The 18,839-nt window shown below is 72.6% G+C and overlaps 1 long non-coding RNA gene across 2 annotated transcripts; it reads left to right on the top strand.

Annotated features, from left to right (window-relative positions):
* The first annotated feature begins 16 nt into the window (after positions 1-16).
* Positions 17-18,516, top strand: LOC142826088 (uncharacterized). Of its 2 annotated transcripts, none has more exons than XR_012900365.1 (4): positions 17-153; positions 2,237-2,446; positions 5,639-5,746; positions 16,783-18,516. It is a non-coding gene; the product is annotated as an uncharacterized LOC142826088 (long non-coding RNA). The 2 variants fall into 2 exon arrangements; XR_012900364.1 differs by having other exon boundaries at positions 2,237-2,548; positions 16,783-18,515.
* Positions 18,517-18,839: the final 323 nt, after the last annotated feature.

The raw sequence follows: 18,839 nt of genomic DNA on the forward strand, positions 1-18,839 counted from the left end.
TTCCGGGTCACGTGGCACTTCATGGCGTGAGTTCCTCTTTGGCGATGGTGTCAGTTCCGCCTGTCTCTTGCGCCGCTGCCCGGCTCCTGACGTGGCTTCCGGTCTGTTCCGGCCGAGGCGGATCCACGGCCGGAGCCTCCGGCGCCGGAGCAGGTGGGGGAGGGGCCGCGCCGGGGGTCGTGGACTGGGGCAGGGGTCCATGGGGGAGGGGCGAGGGAGGGGGTCCATGGAGCTGGGGAGGGGGAGGAGCTGGGCAGGGGAGGGGGTCCATGGGAGAGGGGCGAGGGAGGGGGTCCATGGAGCTGGGGAGGGGGAGGAGCTGGGCAGGGGGCAGGGGAGGGGGTCCTTGGGAGAGGGGCGAGGGAGGGGGTCCATGGAGCTGGGGAGGGGGAGGAGGGGGGCAGGGGAGGGGGTCCATGGGAGAGGGGCGAGGGAGGGGGTCCATGGAGCTGGGCAGGGGAGGGGGTCCATGGGAGAGGGGCGAGGGAGGGGGTCCATGGAGCTGGGGAGGGGAGGGGGTCCATGGGAGAGGGGCGAGGGAGGGGGTCCATGGAGCTGGGCAGGGGAGGGGGTCCATGGGAGAGGGGCGAGGGAGGGGGTCCATGGAGCTGGGCAGGGGAGGGGGTCCATGGGAGAGGGGCGAGGGAGGTGGTCCATGGAGCTGGGCAGGGGAGGGGGTCCATGGGAGAGGGGCGAGGGAGGGGGTCCATGGAGCTGGGGAGGGGGAGGAGCTGGGCAGGGGGCAGGGGAGGGGGTCCTTGGGAGAGGGGCGAGGGAGGGGGTCCATGGAGCTGGGGAGGGGAGGGGGTCCACGGGAGAGGGGCGAGGGAGGGGGTCCGTGGAGCTGGGGCTGGGCAGCGGGCCTGGGGAGGGGGAGGGTCCCTCTCTTCTCTGCTGGGGGCTTTGCCGGGTGCCGCCCCGTGGGCACTTGTGGCTGGGGCTCCACAGGGCCCAGCTCAGGGGGCCCAGCAGGGTGGGACTGGGCCTGCCTGGCTTGGCGCGGGGTCCGTTTGGCCCTGGGTGGGCCTGTGGTAAGGAGCTGGGGGCTTTGGCACCTCGGACTCTGCTCGGTTCGGTGCCTGGGGAGCAGGCTCCAGTGGCTCTGCCTGCCTGGTGCTGCAGGGAGCCGGGGGCTGATTCCCAGGGCTCGCTGCCCCGCCAGCCCGGTGCTGGGGTGTCCTGCTCCCCCTGCCGTGGGGCAGGCGTCCCAGGCCTGGGAGCCAGGTAACGGGAGCTGGTGCGGGCCGCCTGCTGTAGAATGTGCACTGACCGGTTGGGCTGCCTGGGCCAGCTGCTCCGGCTCAGGTGTTTTCCCAGCCTAGTCTGCCCATAGCTCCCTGCTCTGCGCAGGAGGGCTCAGCGTGTCCACGGTGGGGCCCTGCCCAGCCGGGCGCTCGCTGGGCCCAGGGTTTGTCAGGCAGAGTGCCGTGCCCGGGCAGGGGCCTGCCAGTGCTGGGGGGTCCCTCTAGCATGGTTTTCTGTAGCAGGCGGGCAGGCTGGAGGGGCCCCTTACTCTAGAGGCAGAAGCCAGCTGCAGAATGGCTCCTGCCCATGAAGCAGGGTCCCTTCTGTGGCACGAGCTCTCCTAGCTTCTGCTGCAGGGCACGGGGCACGTGCCTGGTGGCAATGGGCCAGGAGCCGCTCAGCTGCCGGGCCCAGGTGTGTCCCGCACCCTCCCCCCTGCTGCCGAGCTCAGGAGATGGCGTGAGGCAGACTGCTGCTGCCCCAAGGGGAGCGATCCCTCCACCTGTGCTGCAGGGCAACAGATGCTTCTTGGGGCTGCCCGTTCCACACGGCCTGCTCTGCGGTGGCTGGCGTGGTCTGAGTGACTGCAAATGGCAGGGAGCAAAGGGGAGATTTCTTTTCCCAGCGCAGAATGGGCCTGTGGAACTCACTAGCACAGAGCTGAGTCGGATCCAGGAAGGTCCCAGCATCTGGGTGCGGCTTCACCTCAGGGAAGCGGTACCCAGGGGAGTTGCTTGAGGACGCGGGGCTGAGACCACCCTAGGCAACGTGGGTCTGGCTGAGCCATGGTCTCTGGAGGGTGGGCAGCCCGGTGCCCGGGCAGGACACAGCTCAGGGATCGGGGTGGGGTGCAGGGGAACTCAAAGTTTTCAGCTGTGCTCTTGGGTCATACGGCTGCCCTCTGGGCTGAGTCAGAGGCCTTGTCTCTGCCGCCGCGGGCTGTCCACCCAAGGTACACAACATTGCTACGTGACTAACGCAGCGTTCTTAGGTCTGCTTCCTGCTGGGGTCAGTGGGAGAAGGCCCGGCCGTCGATTTCCCACTGTGAAGATCCCCCAGTCAGCAGACCTGAGGTCGGCTTCAGCTATGTTCTTTGTGAACTAGGCGCGACCAACGGAGCCCCCTGATTCGGTCTCTGCCCGTCAATGCCGCAGGGAGTGAAGACACCCACAGCCGCACCACTGCGTCTCCTATGAGCCTGGTGTGTGTCCCTGAACCCCTGCTGCGACGCTGCCTCTAGCCAGCAAGGCCTGCGGGCCCCTTGGCTCCCAGGGCCTGCTTTGGCCAAGAGTGGAAGAGCAGGGTGGGTCTATGGGCTTTGGCCTGCGCTGCCCTGGGTGTGCTGGGGAGGCAGAGCAGGCTTGGGAGGCTCTGGCAGCGGCTGACTCCTGGTGCCACGTATACAGGGCCCATTGTTCTCGGCCAGGCTGGCAGGTGCAGGCAGCCAAGGGGGGCCAGGAGCAGGCTCCTGAGCAGAGGCCTCCGGGGAGGAGGGAGGGAACCTGGGGCATGTTTGTTGCTGTCGCTCTGCTGTGGAGGTGCCCCGCACTCGGGAGGCCTGGAGCTGACGGAGGAGGGAGGCTGGGAGCTGCTAGTGCTGGAACACCTGAGACCCATGTGCTGCAGGCCTTGCTGGCACCAAGAGCAACGTCGGGCTGGCCCTTGCTTGGATAGCGTGTGCCCAGGCTGCTTTGGGGGGCCGGGATCCAGGGGTATAAATCAGTGCCAGTCTCTGGGATGCATTGGGACTGAGCTCCTACCTCCAGTCAGGCAGCCCCTGTGCTGCTAAGGAGGGAGAAGAGTCAACTGGAACAGAGGGGAACTATCCCATAATTGGGACCCTTCTTCCAGAGGATGTGGGGTCTCCTCCCGCATCAAGGCTGCCTCTCTGGGGAGGGAACTCCCATCAGTAGGAAGAGGCAGGTGTTAGTAATGGGGGATTTGATCGTTAGAAACATTGAGAGCTGGGTTTGCGATGACTGTGAGAACCGGATGGTCACTTGCCTGCCTGGTGCCAAGGTTGTGGATCTCTCGAGGCATCTAGACAGACTTATGTGTAGTGCTGGGGAGCAGCCAGTGGTCGTGGTACATGTAGGTACCATTGACATAGGCAAGGGTGGGAGAGAGGTTCTGGAGGACAAATTTAGGCTGCTAGGAAAGAGACTGAAATCCAGAAGCTCTATGGGGGTGTTCTCAGAAACGCTTCCAGTTCCACGCGCAGGGCCAGGTAGGCAGGCGGAGCTTCAGAATCTCAATGCGGGGATGAGACGATGGTGTAGGGAGGAGGGGTTTAGATTTATTACGAACTAGGGAAACTTTTGGGAGAGGGGGAGCCTAGACAGGAAGGATGGGCTCCACCTAAACCAAAATGGAACCAAACTGCTGGCATTTAATGGGAAAAGCCGACAGGTGCAAAGGAGCACGTGGATCAGACAGACACATCTCTTAGGGCAGGGTCTATTAATAGAGATCATAGAATACTAGGACTGGAAGGGACCTCGAGAGTCATCGAGTCCAGTCCTCTGCCTTCATGGCAGGACCAAATACTGTCTAGACCATCCCTGATAGACATTTATCTAACCTGCTCTTAAATATCCCCAGAGATGGGGATTCCACAACCTCCCTGGTGTTTGACCACCCTGACAGGAACTTTTTCCTAATGTCCAACCTAAACCTCCCCTGCTGCAGTTTAAGCCCATTGCTTCTTGTTCTATCCCCAGAGGCCAAGATGAACAATTTTTCTCCCTCCTCCTTATGACACCCTTTTAGATACCTGAAAACTGCTATCATGTCCCCCCTCAGTCTTCTCTTTTCTAAACTAAACAAACCCAATTCCTGCAGCCTTCCCTCATAGGTCATGTTCTCTAGACCTTTCAACATTCTTGTTGCTCTTCTCTGGACCCTCTCCAATTTCTCCACATCTGTCTTGAAATGCGGTGCCCAGAACTGGACACAATACTCCAATTGAGGCCTGACCAGCGCAGAGTAGCGCGGAAGAATGACTTCTCATGTCATTAGATGCTGTAAGTTCTAGTCAGGATGAGAGGATGGAATTTTGGGTCAGATCAGAGGAGACACAATCAAATGAAGAGAGTTAACACATCAGGAAATGGCAGACAGACAAATAGTGACAAATTATGAAAGCGCTTATACACAAATGCTAGAAGTCTAAATAGTAAAATGGTTGAACTGGAGTGCCTAACTTTAAAGGAGGACATTGATGTAATAGGCAACACGGAAACTTGGTGGAATGAGGACAATCAATGGGACACAGTCATACCAGGGTACAAAATATATTGGAAGGACAGAACAGGTTGTGGAATGCTAAGGGAGATTAGAGAGGCTATCAAATTAAAAAGCTCAATAATCATGGGGGATTTCAACTATCCCCATATTAACTGGGTACACGTCATCTGAGGACGGGATGCAAAAATACCATTTCTTGATACGTTATATGGCTACTTCTTGGAGTAGCTGGTTCTGGAACCCACAAGGGGACGGGTTGTTCTTGATTTAGTCCTGAGTGGAGCGCAGGATCTGGTCCAAGAAGTAAATGTAACTGGACCGCTTGGAAATAGTGACCATAATGTAATAAAATGTCATATTCCTGTGGTGGGAAGAACACCTCAGCAGCCCAACACTGTGACATTTCGTTTCAAGAAGGGGAACTGCACACAAACGTGGAGGTTAGTTAAACAGAAATTAAAAAGTCCAGTGACAAAAGTAAAATCCCTGCAAGCTGCAAGGACATTGTTCAAAGACACCATAAGAGAGGCCCAACTCTGATGTAGCCCCCAAATTAAAAAGCACAGTAAGAGAACCAAAAAAAGTGCCACCGTGGGCTTCACAAGCAGGTCATAGAAGAACTGAGAAATAAAAAGGCATCGTTTAAAAAGTGGAAGTTAAATCCTGGTGAGGAAAATAGGAGCATAAACATTGTCAAATGAAGTGTAAAAATATACTAAGAGGAGCCATAAAGGAGTTTGAAGAACAGCGAGCAGGCTGGGAATGGGCGACGGGGGAGGGATCACTGGACAATTCCCTGCTCTGTTCACTCCCTCTGGGGCACCTGGCGCTGGCCACTGTGAGCCGACAGACACTGGGCTGGATGGGCCTTTGGTCCGACCCAGCATGGCCGCTCTGATCTTATTGGTGCAGATGGCTGCTCTCAAGGGTGGGTATCCAGGAGGGGGGATAAATCGGTGCCCATCCCTGTGGGTGCCGTTAGGGCTGAGCCCCGGGGTGCTTCTGGCTGCTTTCAGGGGCCAGTATCCAGGGGATGGGTGCTGTTGGGATGTCCAGCTGACACAGCCTTGGGAGCAGCCAGGGGAACGATCTCCAGAGAGTGAGGCCACACACAGGCTGCTGGCATCTTAGCACCCCTTTTTCCCAGGCCCTGAAGATGACAGACGGGCTCATGAGTAAAGCGGCCACCATGGAGATCCCCATCAACGGCCGTGGAGATACAGGCAGCCTGCCGGAGGACGATGGCCTGGAACAGGTACGCAGATGGGCACTGATGGCACTTAGGGGTACCTTGGGGGGGGGGGGCAGGTTAGATGATCACATTGGGGGGTAGCTCCAGACTGCAGGAGCCTGGAGGTAGGAGGTGCCAGGCGGGAGGGCGTGTTGGGGTGAGAGGTGTTGTGCCGAGGGGAGGGGAGGGGCTGGGCTGGGGGGCGTGTCGGGCGGAGGGGAGGGGCTGGCCAAGGTAGTGAGATTGGGGTGAATGCACGGCCTTGGGGGGGCGGGGCAGTGTCACCGTGTCTCAGAGGTGGCCAGGCAGGACTCTGGGGCAGCCCCTCTTTTCTCTGAGCCCCGTGACCCCAGACTGCGCAGTCTGACCAGGCTCCTGGGGACAGGCTCCTGCAGCCCAGCCCCGCCCCCGCCGCGTCCAGCCGGCAGGTCAGAGGGGAGGGGTGGCGGGTGCCAAGCCACAGCATAGGACTGCTTGTCCATGCAGGAGCCAGATCTACTCAGTTGAGAGCAGCTGGGGGGCTGGCCAAGACTGACCCACCAGCAGCCGAACGGCCCGTCCCTCCTCTGGGCTTTGTGCTGTACCCTGGGCTCAGGGTCTGAAGGGGCAGCCCTAGCCCATGTGCCGGCAGCTGCAGCAGCACCCACCGATGCCCAGCAGTCCCCCACGGCCCCCTGTGGCATTTCAAAGCGGCAGCGCTGTGTGGAGCCGGAGGTCTCCCCTGCTGACCCCGGGTTCCATGTGGCGCTGCTGCTTTGAAACGCCACCTGCAGCCCGGCATCAGGCTCCACACAGCGCTGCCTCTTCTCCCCAGCCCTGCTGCCTCTGACAGGCTTCGACGGGGGCAGCACCTAGCAGACCAGCCTGTCGACTGCCCCGTTAGCTTTTGCGTGTTGGCCAGGCTCTGGGCTGCGCACAGCTCTGAGCAGCGGGGGATTCGGGCGCGGGGCTTGGCTCTCGCCTCAGAAGAGCTGCAGAGCAGTCGTTGGGAGACCCCACCAGGGAAGTGGGAATGTGTCTTAGGTCCAGCTGGAGCCCAGGCTCCGTCCCGCGGGATGGAAGTGGCCGGAGCGACGCCAGGCCCATGGCGGAGGGGGAGACCCGCAGGCACCCTCCCTGGACACGAGGGAAATGGCTGCACCTCTGCAGAGCGGAAGGGACGGCTGCCAAAAGCCTCGCTTAGCTGCTGGGCCGTGGGGCGAGGGCAGGCGCGTGCGCGGGAAGGCCAGGCCAGAGAGCCCCTCAGCAGCACACTCGGGACGTGCAGACCAGCCTTCCAAGCAGCCGGCGGGTGGGCCGAGCCCGCGGGAATTTGCCTTGGACGGAGGGGGGTTCCCACCACTGAGCATAGGGGGCCGATTTGGGGATCTGTCCCGCACTGAGGCCTACATCAGCCCTTGCGCTGATGCCCAGCGGAGCCTGGTCTGTGCCCATCTGGGCCCCAAGGCCTGCCTGGCACTGGCCTAATGGGGGCGCTCCCTGGGGGCAAGTGCATCGGGAGTCGGCCCGTTGAACGTCGCCCACCTGCCCGCCGTGCTCTGCCCCTGCCGGCTGAGAGCCCTTCCCCCCCGGCGGGGTCGCCCCTCGGGCCCCTCCTGCCCGGCTGGGCCCCTCTCGGCTGAGAGCCCTTCCCCCCGGCGGGGTCGCCCCTCGGGCCCCTCCTGCCCGGCTGGGCCCCTGCCGGCTGAGAGCCCTTCCCCCCGGCGGGGTCGCCCCTCGGGCCCCTCCTGCCCGGCTGGGCCCCTCTTGGCTGAGAGCCTTTCCCCCCCGGCGGGGTCGCCCCTCGGGCCCCTCCTGCCCGGCTGGGCCCCTGCCGGCTGAGAGCCCTTCCCCCCGGCGGGGTCGCCCCTCGGGCCCCTCCTGCCCGGCTGGGCCCCTCTCGGCTGAGAGCCCTTCCCCCCGGCGGGGTCGCCCCTCGGGCCCCTCCTTCCCGGCTGGGCCCCTCTCGGCTGAGAGCCCTTCCCCCCGGCGGGGTCGCCCCTCGGGCCCCTCCTGCCCGGCTGGGCCCCTCTTGGCTGAGAGCCCTTCCCCCCGGCGGGGTCGCCCCTCGGGCCCCTCCTGCCCGGCTGGGCCCCTCTTGGCTGAGAGCCCTTCCCCCCGGCGGGGTCGCCCCTCGGGCCCCTCCTGCCCGGCTGGGCCCCTGCCGGCTGAGAGCCCTTCCCCCCGGCGGGGTCGCCCCTCGGGCCCCTCCTGCCCGGCTGGGCCCCTCTTGGCTGAGAGCCTTTCCCCCCCGGCGGGGTCGCCCCTCGGGCCCCTCCTGCCCGGCTGGGCCCCTGCCGGCTGAGAGCCCTTCCCCCCGGCGGGGTCGCCCCTCGGGCCCCTCCTGCCCGGCTGGGCCCCTGCCGGCTGAGAGCCCTTCCCCCCGGCGGGGTCGCCCCTCGGGCCCCTCCTGCCCGGCTGGGCCCCTGCCGGCTGAGAGCCCTTCCCCCCGGCGGGGTCGCCCCTCGGGCCCCTCCTGCCCGGCTGGGCCCCTGCCGGCTGAGAGCCCTTCCCCCCGGCGGGGTCGCCCCTCGGGCCCCTCCTGCCCGGCTGGGCCCCTGCCGGCTGAGAGCCCTTCCCCCCGGCGGGGTCGCCCCTCGGGCCCCTCCTGCCCGGCTGGGCCCCTGCCGGCTGAGAGCCCTTCCCCCCGGCGGGGTCGCCCCTCGGGCCCCTCCTGCCCGGCTGGGCCCCTGCCGGCTGAGAGCCCTTCCCCCCGGCGGGGTCGCCCCTCGGGCCCCTCCTGCCCGGCTGGGCCCCTGCCGGCTGAGAGCCCTTCCCCCCGGCGGGGTCGCCCCTCGGGCCCCTCCTGCCCGGCTGGGCCCCTGCCGGCTGAGAGCCCTTCCCCCCGGCGGGGTCGCCCCTCGGGCCCCTCCTGCCCGGCTGGGCCCCTGCCGGCTGAGAGCCCTTCCCCCCGGCGGGGTCGCCCCTCGGGCCCCTCCTGCCCGGCTGGGCCCCTCTCGGCTGAGAGCCCTTCCCCCCGGCGGGGTCGCCCCTCGGGCCCCTCCTGCCCGGCTGGGCCCCTCTCGGCTGAGAGCCCTTCCCCCCGGCGGGGTCGCCCCTCGGGCCCCTCCTGCCCGGCTGGGCCCCTGCCGGCTGAGAGCCCTTCCCCCCGGCGGGGTCGCCCCTCGGGCCCCTCCTGCCCGGCTGGGCCCCTCTCGGCTGAGAGCCCTTCCCCCCGGCGGGGTCGCCCCTCGGGCCCCTCCTGCCCGGCTGGGCCCCTGCCGGCTGAGAGCCCTTCCCCCCGGCGGGGTCGCCCCTCGGGCCCCTCCTGCCCGGCTGGGCCCCTGCCGGCTGAGAGCCCTTCCCCCCGGCGGGGTCGCCCCTCGGGCCCCTCCTGCCCGGCTGGGCCCCTCTCGGCTGAGAGCCCTTCCCCCCGGCGGGGTCGCCCCTCGGGCCCCTCCTGCCCGGCTGGGCCCCTCTCGGCTGAGAGCCCTTCCCCCCGGCGGGGTCGCCCCTCGGGCCCCTCCTGCCCGGCTGGGCCCCTCTCGGCTGAGAGCCCTTCCCCCCGGCGGGGTCGCCCCTCGGGCCCCTCCTGCCCGGCTGGGCCCCTGCCGGCTGAGAGCCCTTCCCCCCGGCGGGGTCGCCCCTCGGGCCCCTCCTGCCCGGCTGGGCCCCTCTCGGCTGAGAGCCCTTCCCCCCGGCGGGGTCGCCCCTCGGGCCCCTCCTGCCCGGCTGGGCCCCTGCCGGCTGAGAGCCCTTCCCCCCGGCGGGGTCGCCCCTCGGGCCCCTCCTGCCCGGCTGGGCCCCTCTCGGCTGAGAGCCCTTCCCCCCGGCGGGGTCGCCCCTCGGGCCCCTCCTGCCCGGCTGGGCCCCTCTCGGCTGAGAGCCCTTCCCCCCGGCGGGGTCGCCCCTCGGGCCCCTCCTGCCCGGCTGGGCCCCTCTCGGCTGAGAGCCCTTCCCCCCGGCGGGGTCGCCCCTCGGGCCCCTCCTGCCCGGCTGGGCCCCTCTCGGCTGAGAGCCCTTCCCCCCGGCGGGGTCGCCCCTCGGGCCCCTCCTGCCCGGCTGGGCCCCTGCCGGCTGAGAGCCCTTCCCCCCGGCGGGGTCGCCCCTCGGGCCCCTCCTGCCCGGCTGGGCCCCTGCCGGCTGAGAGCCCTTCCCCCCGGCGGGGTCGCCCCTCGGGCCCCTCCTGCCCGGCTGGGCCCCTCTTGGCTGAGAGCCCTTCCCCCCGGCGGGGTCGCCCCTCGGGCCCCTCCTGCCCGGCTGGGCCCCTGCCGGCTGAGAGCCCTTCCCCCCGGCGGGGTCGCCCCTCGGGCCCCTCCTGCCCGGCTGGGCCCCTCTCGGCTGAGAGCCCTTCCCCCCGGCGGGGTCGCCCCTCGGGCCCCTCCTGCCCGGCTGGGCCCCTCTCGGCTGAGAGCCCTTCCCCCCGGCGGGGTCGCCCCTCGGGCCCCTCCTGCCCGGCTGGGCCCCTCTCGGCTGAGAGCCCTTCCCCCCGGCGGGGTCGCCCCTCGGGCCCCTCCTGCCCGGCTGGGCCCCTGCCGGCTGAGAGCCCTTCCCCCCGGCGGGGTCGCCCCTCGGGCCCCTCCTGCCCGGCTGGGCCCCTGCCGGCTGAGAGCCCTTCCCCCCGGCGGGGTCGCCCCTCGGGCCCCTCCTGCCCGGCTGGGCCCCTGCCGGCTGAGAGCCCTTCCCCCCGGCGGGGTCGCCCCTCGGGCCCCTCCTGCCCGGCTGGGCCCCTCTCGGCTGAGAGCCCTTCCCCCCGGCGGGGTCGCCCCTCGGGCCCCTCCTGCCCGGCTGGGCCCCTCTCGGCTGAGAGCCCTTCCCCCCGGCGGGGTCGCCCCTCGGGCCCCTCCTGCCCGGCTGGGCCCCTCTCGGCTGAGAGCCCTTCCCCCCGGCGGGGTCGCCCCTCGGGCCCCTCCTGCCCGGCTGGGCCCCTCTCGGCTGAGAGCCCTTCCCCCCGGCGGGGTCGCCCCTCGGGACCCTCCTGCCCGGCTGGGCCCCTCTCGGCTGAGAGCCCTTCCCCCCGGCGGGGTCGCCCCTCGGGCCCCTCCTGCCCGGCTGGGCCCCTCTCGGCTGAGAGCCCTTCCCCCCGGCGGGGTCGCCCCTCGGGCCCCTCCTGCCCGGCTGGGCCCCTGCCGGCTGAGAGCCCTTCCCCCCGGCGGGGTCGCCCCTCGGGCCCCTCCTGCCCGGCTGGGCCCCTGCCGGCTGAGAGCCCTTCCCCCCGGCGGGGTCGCCCCTCGGGCCCCTCCTGCCCGGCTGGGCCCCTCTCGGCTGAGAGCCCTTCCCCCCGGCGGGGTCGCCCCTCGGGCCCCTCCTGCCCGGCTGGGCCCCTGCCGGCTGAGAGCCCTTCCCCCCCGGCGGGGTCGCCCCTCGGGCCCCTCCTGCCCGGCTGGGCCCCTGCCGGCTGAGAGCCCTTCCCCCCGGCGGGGTCGCCCCTCGGGCCCCTCCTGCCCGGCTGGGCCCCTCTCGGCTGAGAGCCCTTCCCCCCGGCGGGGTCGCCCCTCGGGCCCCTCCTGCCCGGCTGGGCCCCTCTCGGCTGAGAGCCCTTCCCCCCGGCGGGGTCGCCCCTCGGGCCCCTCCTGCCCGGCTGGGCCCCTGCCGGCTGAGAGCCCTTCCCCCCGGCGGGGTCGCCCCTCGGGCCCCTCCTGCCCGGCTGGGCCCCTCTCGGCTGAGAGCCCTTCCCCCCGGCGGGGTCGCCCCTCGGGCCCCTCCTGCCCGGCTGGGCCCCTGCCGGCTGAGAGCCCTTCCCCCCGGCGGGGTCGCCCCTCGGGCCCCTCCTGCCCGGCTGGGCCCCTCTCGGCTGAGAGCCCTTCCCCCCGGCGGGGTCGCCCCTCGGGCCCCTCCTGCCCGGCTGGGCCCCTGCCGGCTGAGAGCCCTTCCCCCCGGCGGGGTCGCCCCTCGGGCCCCTCCTGCCCGGCTGGGCCCCTGCCGGCTGAGAGCCCTTCCCCCCCGGCGGGGTCGCCCCTCGGGCCCCTCCTTCCCGGCTGGGCCCCTGCCGGCTGAGAGCCCTTCCCCCCGGCGGGGTCGCCCCTCGGGCCCCTCCTGCCCGGCTGGGCCCCTGCCGGCTGAGAGCCCTTCCCCCCGGCGGGGTCGCCCCTCGGGCCCCTCCTGCCCGGCTGGGCCCCTCTCGGCTGAGAGCCCTTCCCCCCGGCGGGGTCGCCCCTCGGGCCCCTCCTGCCCGGCTGGGCCCCTGCCGGCTGAGAGCCCTTCCCCCCGGCGGGGTCGCCCCTCGGGCCCCTCCTGCCCGGCTGGGCCCCTGCCGGCTGAGAGCCCTTCCCCCCGGCGGGGTCGCCCCTCGGGCCCCTCCTGCCCGGCTGGGCCCCTGCCGGCTGAGAGCCCTTCCCCCCGGCGGGGTCGCCCCTCGGGCCCCTCCTGCCCGGCTGGGCCCCTGCCGGCTGAGAGCCCTTCCCCCCGGCGGGGTCGCCCCTCGGGCCCCTCCTGCCCGGCTGGGCCCCTCTCGGCTGAGAGCCCTTCCCCCCGGCGGGGTCGCCCCTCGGGCCCCTCCTGCCCGGCTGGGCCCCTGCCGGCTGAGAGCCCTTCCCCCCCGGCGGGGTCGCCCCTCGGGCCCCTCCTGCCCGGCTGGGCCCCTCTCGGCTGAGAGCCCTTCCCCCCGGCGGGGTCGCCCCTCGGGCCCCTCCTGCCCGGCTGGGCCCCTCTCGGCTGAGAGCCCTTCCCCCCCGGCGGGGTCGCCCCTCGGGCCCCTCCTGCCCGGCTGGGCCCCTCTCGGCTGAGAGCCCTTCCCCCCGGCGGGGTCGCCCCTCGGGCCCCTCCTGCCCGGCTGGGCCCCTGCCGGCTGAGAGCCCTTCCCCCCCGGCGGGGTCGCCCCTCGGGCCCCTCCTGCCCGGCTGGGCCCCTGCCGGCTGAGAGCCCTTCCCCCCGGCGGGGTCGCCCCTCGGGCCCCTCCTGCCCGGCTGGGCCCCTGCCGGCTGAGAGCCCTTCCCCCCGGCGGGGTCGCCCCTCGGGCCCCTCCTGCCCGGCTGGGCCCCTGCCGGCTGAGAGCCCTTCCCCCCGGCGGGGTCGCCCCTCGGGCCCCTCCTGCCCGGCTGGGCCCCTGCCGGCTGAGAGCCCTTCCCCCCGGCGGGGTCGCCCCTCGGGACCCTCCTGCCCGGCTGGGCCCCTGCCGGCTGAGAGCCCTTCCCCCCGGCGGGGTCGCCCCTCGGGACCCTCCTGCCCGGCTGGGCCCCTCTCGGCTGAGAGCCCTTCCCCCCGGCGGGGTCGCCCCTCGGGCCCCTCCTGCCCGGCTGGGCCCCTGCCGGCTGAGAGCCCTTCCCCCCGGCGGGGTCGCCCCTCGGGCCCCTCCTGCCCGGCTGGGCCCCTCTCGGCTGAGAGCCCTTCCCCCCGGCGGGGTCGCCCCTCGGGCCCCTCCTGCCCGGCTGGGCCCCTGCCGGCTGAGAGCCCTTCCCCCCGGCGGGGTCGCCCCTCGGGACCCTCCTGCCCGGCTGGGCCCCTGCCGGCTGAGAGCCCTTCCCCCCGGCGGGGTCGCCCCTCGGGACCCTCCTGCCCGGCTGGGCCCCTCTCGGCTGAGAGCCCTTCCCCCCGGCGGGGTCGCCCCTCGGGCCCCTCCTGCCCGGCTGGGCCCCTCTCGGCTGAGAGCCCTTCCCCCCGGCGGGGTCGCCCCTCGGGCCCCTCCTGCCCGGCTGGGCCCCTCTCGGCTGAGAGCCCTTCCCCCCCGGCGGGGTCGCCCCTCGGGCCCCTCCTGCCCGGCTGGGCCCCTCTCGGCTGAGAGCCCTTCCCCCCGGCGGGGTCGCCCCTCGGGCCCCTCCTGCCCGGCTGGGCCCCTGCCGGCTGAGAGCCCTTCCCCCCGGCGGGGTCGCCCCTCGGGCCCCTCCTGCCCGGCTGGGCCCCTGCCGGCTGAGAGCCCTTCCCCCCGGCGGGGTCGCCCCTCGGGCCCCTCCTGCCCGGCTGGGCCCCTGCCGGCTGAGAGCCCTTCCCCCCGGCGGGGTCGCCCCTCGGGCCCCTCCTGCCCGGCTGGGCCCCTGCCGGCTGAGAGCCCTTCCCCCCGGCGGGGTCGCCCCTCGGGCCCCTCCTGCCCGGCTGGGCCCCTCTCGGCTGAGAGCCCTTCCCCCCGGCGGGGTCGCCCCTCGGGCCCCTCCTGCCCGGCTGGGCCCCTCTCGGCTGAGAGCCCTTCCCCCGGCGGGGTCGCCCCTCGGGCCCCTCCTGCCCGGCTGGGCCCCTGCCGGCTGAGAGCCCTTCCCCCCGGCGGGGTCGCCCCTCGGGCCCCTCCTGCCCGGCTGGGCCCCTGCCGGCTGAGAGCCCTTCCCCCCCGGCGGGGTCGCCCCTCGGGCCCCTCCTGCCCGGCTGGGCCCCTCTCGGCTGAGAGCCCTTCCCCCCGGCGGGGTCGCCCCTCGGGCCCCTCCTGCCCGGCTGGGCCCCTGCCGGCTGAGAGCCCTTCCCCCCGGCGGGGTCGTCCCTCGGGCCCCTCCTGCCCGGCTGGGCCCCTGCCGGCTGAGAGCCCTTCCCCCCGGCGGGGTCGCCCCTCGGGCCCCTCCTGCCCGGCTGGGCCCCTGCTGGCTGAGAGCCCTTCCCCCCGGCGGGGTCGCCCCTCGGGCCCCTCCTGCCCGGCTGGGCCCCTCTCGGCTGAGAGCCCTTCCCCCCGGCGGGGTCGCCCCTCGGGCCCCTCCTGCCCGGCTGGGCCCCTCTCGGCTGAGAGCCCTTCCCCCCCGGCGGGGTCGCCCCTCGGGCCCCTCCTGCCCGGCTGGGCCCCTCTCGGCTGAGAGCCCTTCCCCCCGGCGGGGTCGCCCCTCGGGCCCCTCCTGCCCGGCTGGGCCCCTGCCGGCTGAGAGCCCTTCCCCCCGCGGGGTCGCCCCTCGGGCCCCTCCTGCCCGGCTGGGCCCCTGCCGGCTGAGAGCCCTTCCCCCCGGCGGGGTCGCCCCTCGGGCCCCTCCTGCCCGGCTGGGCCCCTGCCGGCTGAGAGCCCTTCCCCCCGGCGGGGTCGCCCCTCGGGCCCCTCCTGCCCGGCTGGGCCCCTGCCGGCTGAGAGCCCTTCCCCCCGGCGGGGTCGCCCCTCGGGCCCCTCCTGCCCGGCTGGGCCCCTCTCGGCTGAGAGCCCTTCCCCCCGGCGGGGTCGCCCCTCGGGCCCCTCCTGCCCGGCTGGGCCCCTCTCGGCTGAGAGCCCTTCCCCCCGGCGGGGTCGCCCCTCGGGCCCCTCCTGCCCGGCTGGGCCCCTGCCGGCTGAGAGCCCTTCCCCCCGGCGGGGTCGCCCCTCGGGCCCCTCCTGCCCGGCTGGGCCCCTGCCGGCTGAGAGCCCTTCCCCCCCGGCGGGGTCGCCCCTCGGGCCCCTCCTGCCCGGCTGGGCCCCTCTCGGCTGAGAGCCCTTCCCCCCGGCGGGGTCGCCCCTCGGGCCCCTCCTGCCCGGCTGGGCCCCTGCCGGCTGAGAGCCCTTCCCCCGGCGGGGTCGTCCCTCGGGCCCCTCCTGCCCGGCTGGGCCCCTGCCGGCTGAGAGCCCTTCCCCCGGCGGGGTCGCCCCTCGGGCCCCTCCTGCCCGGCTGGGCCCCTGCTGGCTGAGAGCCCTTCCCCCCGGCGGGGTCGCCCCTCGGGCCCCTCCTGCCCGGCTGGGCCCCTCTCGGCTGAGAGCCCTTCCCCCCGGCGGGGTCGCCCCTCGGGCCCCTCCTGCCCGGCTGGGCCCCTCTTGGCTGAGAGCCCTTCCCCCCGGCGGGGTCGCCCCTCGGGCCCCTCCTGCCCGGCTGGGCCCCTGCCGGCTGAGAGCCCTTCCCCCCGGCGGGGTCGCCCCTCGGGCCCCTCCTGCCCGGCTGGGCCCCTGCCGGCTGAGAGCCCTTCCCCCCGGCGGGGTCGCCCCTCGGGCCCCTCCTGCCCGGCTGGGCCCCTGCTGGCTGAGAGCCCTTCCCCCCGGCGGGGTCGCCCCTCGGGCCCCTCCTGCCCGGCTGGGCCCCTCTCGGCTGAGAGCCCTTCCCCCCGGCGGGGTCGCCCCTCGGGCCCCTCCTGCCCGGCTGGGCCCCTCTCGGCTGAGAGCCCTTCCCCCCGGCGGGGTCGCCCCTCGGGCCCCTCCTGCCCGGCTGGGCCCCTGCCGGCTGAGAGCCCTTCCCCCCGGCGGGGTCGCCCCTCGGGCCCCTCCTGCCCGGCTGGGCCCCTGCCGGCTGAGAGCCCTTCCCCCCGGCGGGGTCGCCCCTCGGGCCCCTCCTGCCCGGCTGGGCCCCTCTCGGCTGAGAGCCCTTCCCCCCGGCGGGGTCGCCCCTCGGGCCCCTCCTGCCCGGCTGGGCCCCTGCCGGCTGAGAGCCCTTCCCCCCGGCGGGGTCGCCCCTCGGGCCCCTCCTGCCCGGCTGGGCCCCTGCCGGCTGAGAGCCCTTCCCCCCGGCGGGGTCGCCCCTCGGGCCCCTCCTGCCCGGCTGGGCCCCTCTCGGCTGAGAGCCCTTCCCCCCGGCGGGGTCGCCCCTCGGGCCCCTCCTGCCCGGCTGGGCCCCTGCCGGCTGAGAGCCCTTCCCCCCGGCGGGGTCGCCCCTCGGGCCCCTCCTGCCCGGCTGGGCCCCTCTTGGCTGAGAGCCCTTCCCCCCGGCGGGGTCGCCCCTCGGGCCCCTCCTGCCCGGCTGGGCCCCTGCCGGCTGAGAGCCCTTCCCCCCGGCGGGGTCGCCCCTCGGGCCCCTCCTGCCCGGCTGGGCCCCTCTCGGCTGAGAGCCCTTCCCCCCGGCGGGGTCGCCCCTCGGGCCCCTCCTGCCCGGCTGGGCCCCTCTCGGCTGAGAGCCCTTCCCCCCGGCGGGGTCGCCCCTCGGGCCCCTCCTGCCCGGCTGGGCCCCTGCCGGCTGAGAGCCCTTCCCCCCGGCGGGGTCGCCCCTCTGGCCCCTCCTGCCCGGCTGGGCCCCTGCCGGCTGAGAGCCCTTCCCCCCGGCGGGGTCGCCCCTCAGGCCCCTCCTGCCCGGCTGGGCCCCTGCCGGCTGAGAGCTCCGGGCCGGAGCTCAGAGCTGCTCTGTTCCAGCCCCCCGGCCCTGTCACGCGGCTTCGGTCCCTGCGGGCGGGTCGTGTGGGGATTGCTGTCGCGGGGGGGGGAAGGAAAGGGGGGCAGCAGTAGAATCCCTCTTCAGCCTGCGTTGGCCGGTGGAGCTGGGGCCCCGGGGAGCGGGCCAGGCCGTCCTTGGGGCTGGCTGCCAGGTGCAGGGATGTGCCTGAGCCCGAGTCTCTGCCCTTGTCTGTTTCAGGACCTGCAGCAGGTGATGGTGTCGGGGCCCAACCTGAATGAGACCAGCATTGTGTCGGGGGGCTACGGGGGCACCGCCGAGGGGATCATCCCCAGCAGCTCTGTCAAAGGTATGGGGTCTGGGTGGGGGCCCTGCTGTGCCCCCGGGTGTCCCTGGGCCTGGGGAGCCTCGTCAGCGCCCCCACTGGCCCCGGTGCAGCGTGCCCCTGGCCCTGAGGGTTGGCCAAGCCAACGTGTCCCCTGCTCCCCCCTCGTGTGCCCCGGACTGCAGCTCCCCTTGGGCCTTCGCTCCCTGGCTGCCTGGCCTCGCCTCTGCCCGCTCCTTCCTCCATGGGGCTGGTGCAGGCCCTGGGGGCGTCGCTGGGCTGACTAGCTGCTGGAGGAGTGGGGGGCAGGGCAGTGCACCTCGAGTAGGGAGAGGGGGTGTCTGGCCACACAGCTTGGGGACCAGGGGTGCTCTGCACCATGGAAAGGGGTGAATCCGCCACAGCGCATGGTTAGCCTGGGACCTCCCTGCACAGCATGTGACGTGGTGGGGCCTGCATTCGGACTGTTCACTCCGTGTGCCTGGGGGTGGGGTATGGCATTCTGCCGTGCTGGAATAAGTCGGGTGCGTGTTCCCAGTGCTGTGCCAGGGCTGAGGAGGGGGCGGCTGGGCATGACTCACTGGGAAGCATGTGCAGCCTCTCACGTCCTGAGGCCCAGGCGAGCCGGACCCCGCACTTCTCCACAAGCACCGGGGCGGCGCCGACATGAAGGGGGACCCCTGGTCCCTGAGGACTCCTGGGGAACCCCCCTGCTGAAAAGGGCCAGCAGCGTCTGCCTCGCTAGAGGGCAGGGGTGGCCCTGGGGTGGCGAGTAGCGAAATCCACCACCACCAGGACGTCTGTCTTCCCGTCCGGGCCTTGCTGAGGGGCCCCGCTGGACCCATCGCCGCCCTCCTCTAGGATGGGCAGGGCCCCATGGCAGCTTTCCTCCTGTCCCGGGCTTTCCCCACCCGCTGGCAGGAGCCGCAGGCCTGGCAGTGCCGCTGCGCGGCGCAAAGATCCCCGGCCAGGGAACGTTGTACAGCAGCTCCCGCCGGTGTCCCGACAACGGGACGTCGTGGGCCAGGTCAGCAGCCTGTGGGCGATACCTTTGGGGGACCACCCGCTGCCGCTGGGCCCCCCACGACCGCACCTTCCCGGGGGAGCCGTTCCCGGTACGGCCATGGTCACCAACCAGCAGTCGATCCCAGGGCATGGCCAGTCAGTCGGTTTCCCAGCCCCGCCCGCGCTGGCGCTACAACCTCCCTCCCGCAGGACTGGAGCTTGCTCCGGCTTCCTGCTCCGCGCCAGATGGAGCATTTCAGGACTCCCCTCCCCCGCACCCACACACGCCCTGGTCTTTCCTTCCTTCCCCGGCTCCGGGGAGGGGGCGGCTGAGGTGGCAGTGCAAGATCCGGAGCAGCAAGTGTGCTTCATGCAGTACTGCCCACAGATCCTGCCCCAGAGACCCTCGTCCTTGGAGGCCCTCAGGTACCAGCCGAGCTGCCCCTGCCCCCCTCCCCTCGCCCAATCCCCACCAGCACCCTCCCCCTGCCCTCTCCCCTGGCCAGACCCCACCAGCACCCTCCTCCTGCCCTCTCCCCTGGCCAGACCCCACCAGCACCCTCCCCCTGCCCTCTCCCCTGGCCAGACCCCCACCAGCACCCTCCTCCTGCCCTCTCCCCTGGCCAGACCCCACCAGCACCCTCCCCCTGCCCTCTCCCCTGGCCAGACCCCACCAGCACCTCCTCCTGCCCTCTCCCTGGCCAGACCCCACAGCACCCTCCCCTGCCCTCTCCCCTGGCCAGACCCCACCAGCACCCTCCCCCTGCCCTCTCCCCTGGCCAGACCCCACCAGCACCCTCCTCCTGCCCTCTCCCCTGGCCAGACCCCCCACCAGCACCCTCCCCCTGCCCTCTCCCCTGGCCAGACCCCACCAGCACCCTCCTCCTGCCCTCTCCCCTGGCCAGACCCCACCAGCACCCTCCCCCTGCCCTCTCCCCTGGCCAGACCCCCCACCAGCACCCTCCTC

Source organism: Pelodiscus sinensis, unplaced genomic scaffold (genome assembly GCF_049634645.1).
Source record: "Pelodiscus sinensis isolate JC-2024 unplaced genomic scaffold, ASM4963464v1 ctg91, whole genome shotgun sequence".
Classification (NCBI taxonomy): domain Eukaryota; kingdom Metazoa; phylum Chordata; order Testudines; family Trionychidae; genus Pelodiscus; species Pelodiscus sinensis.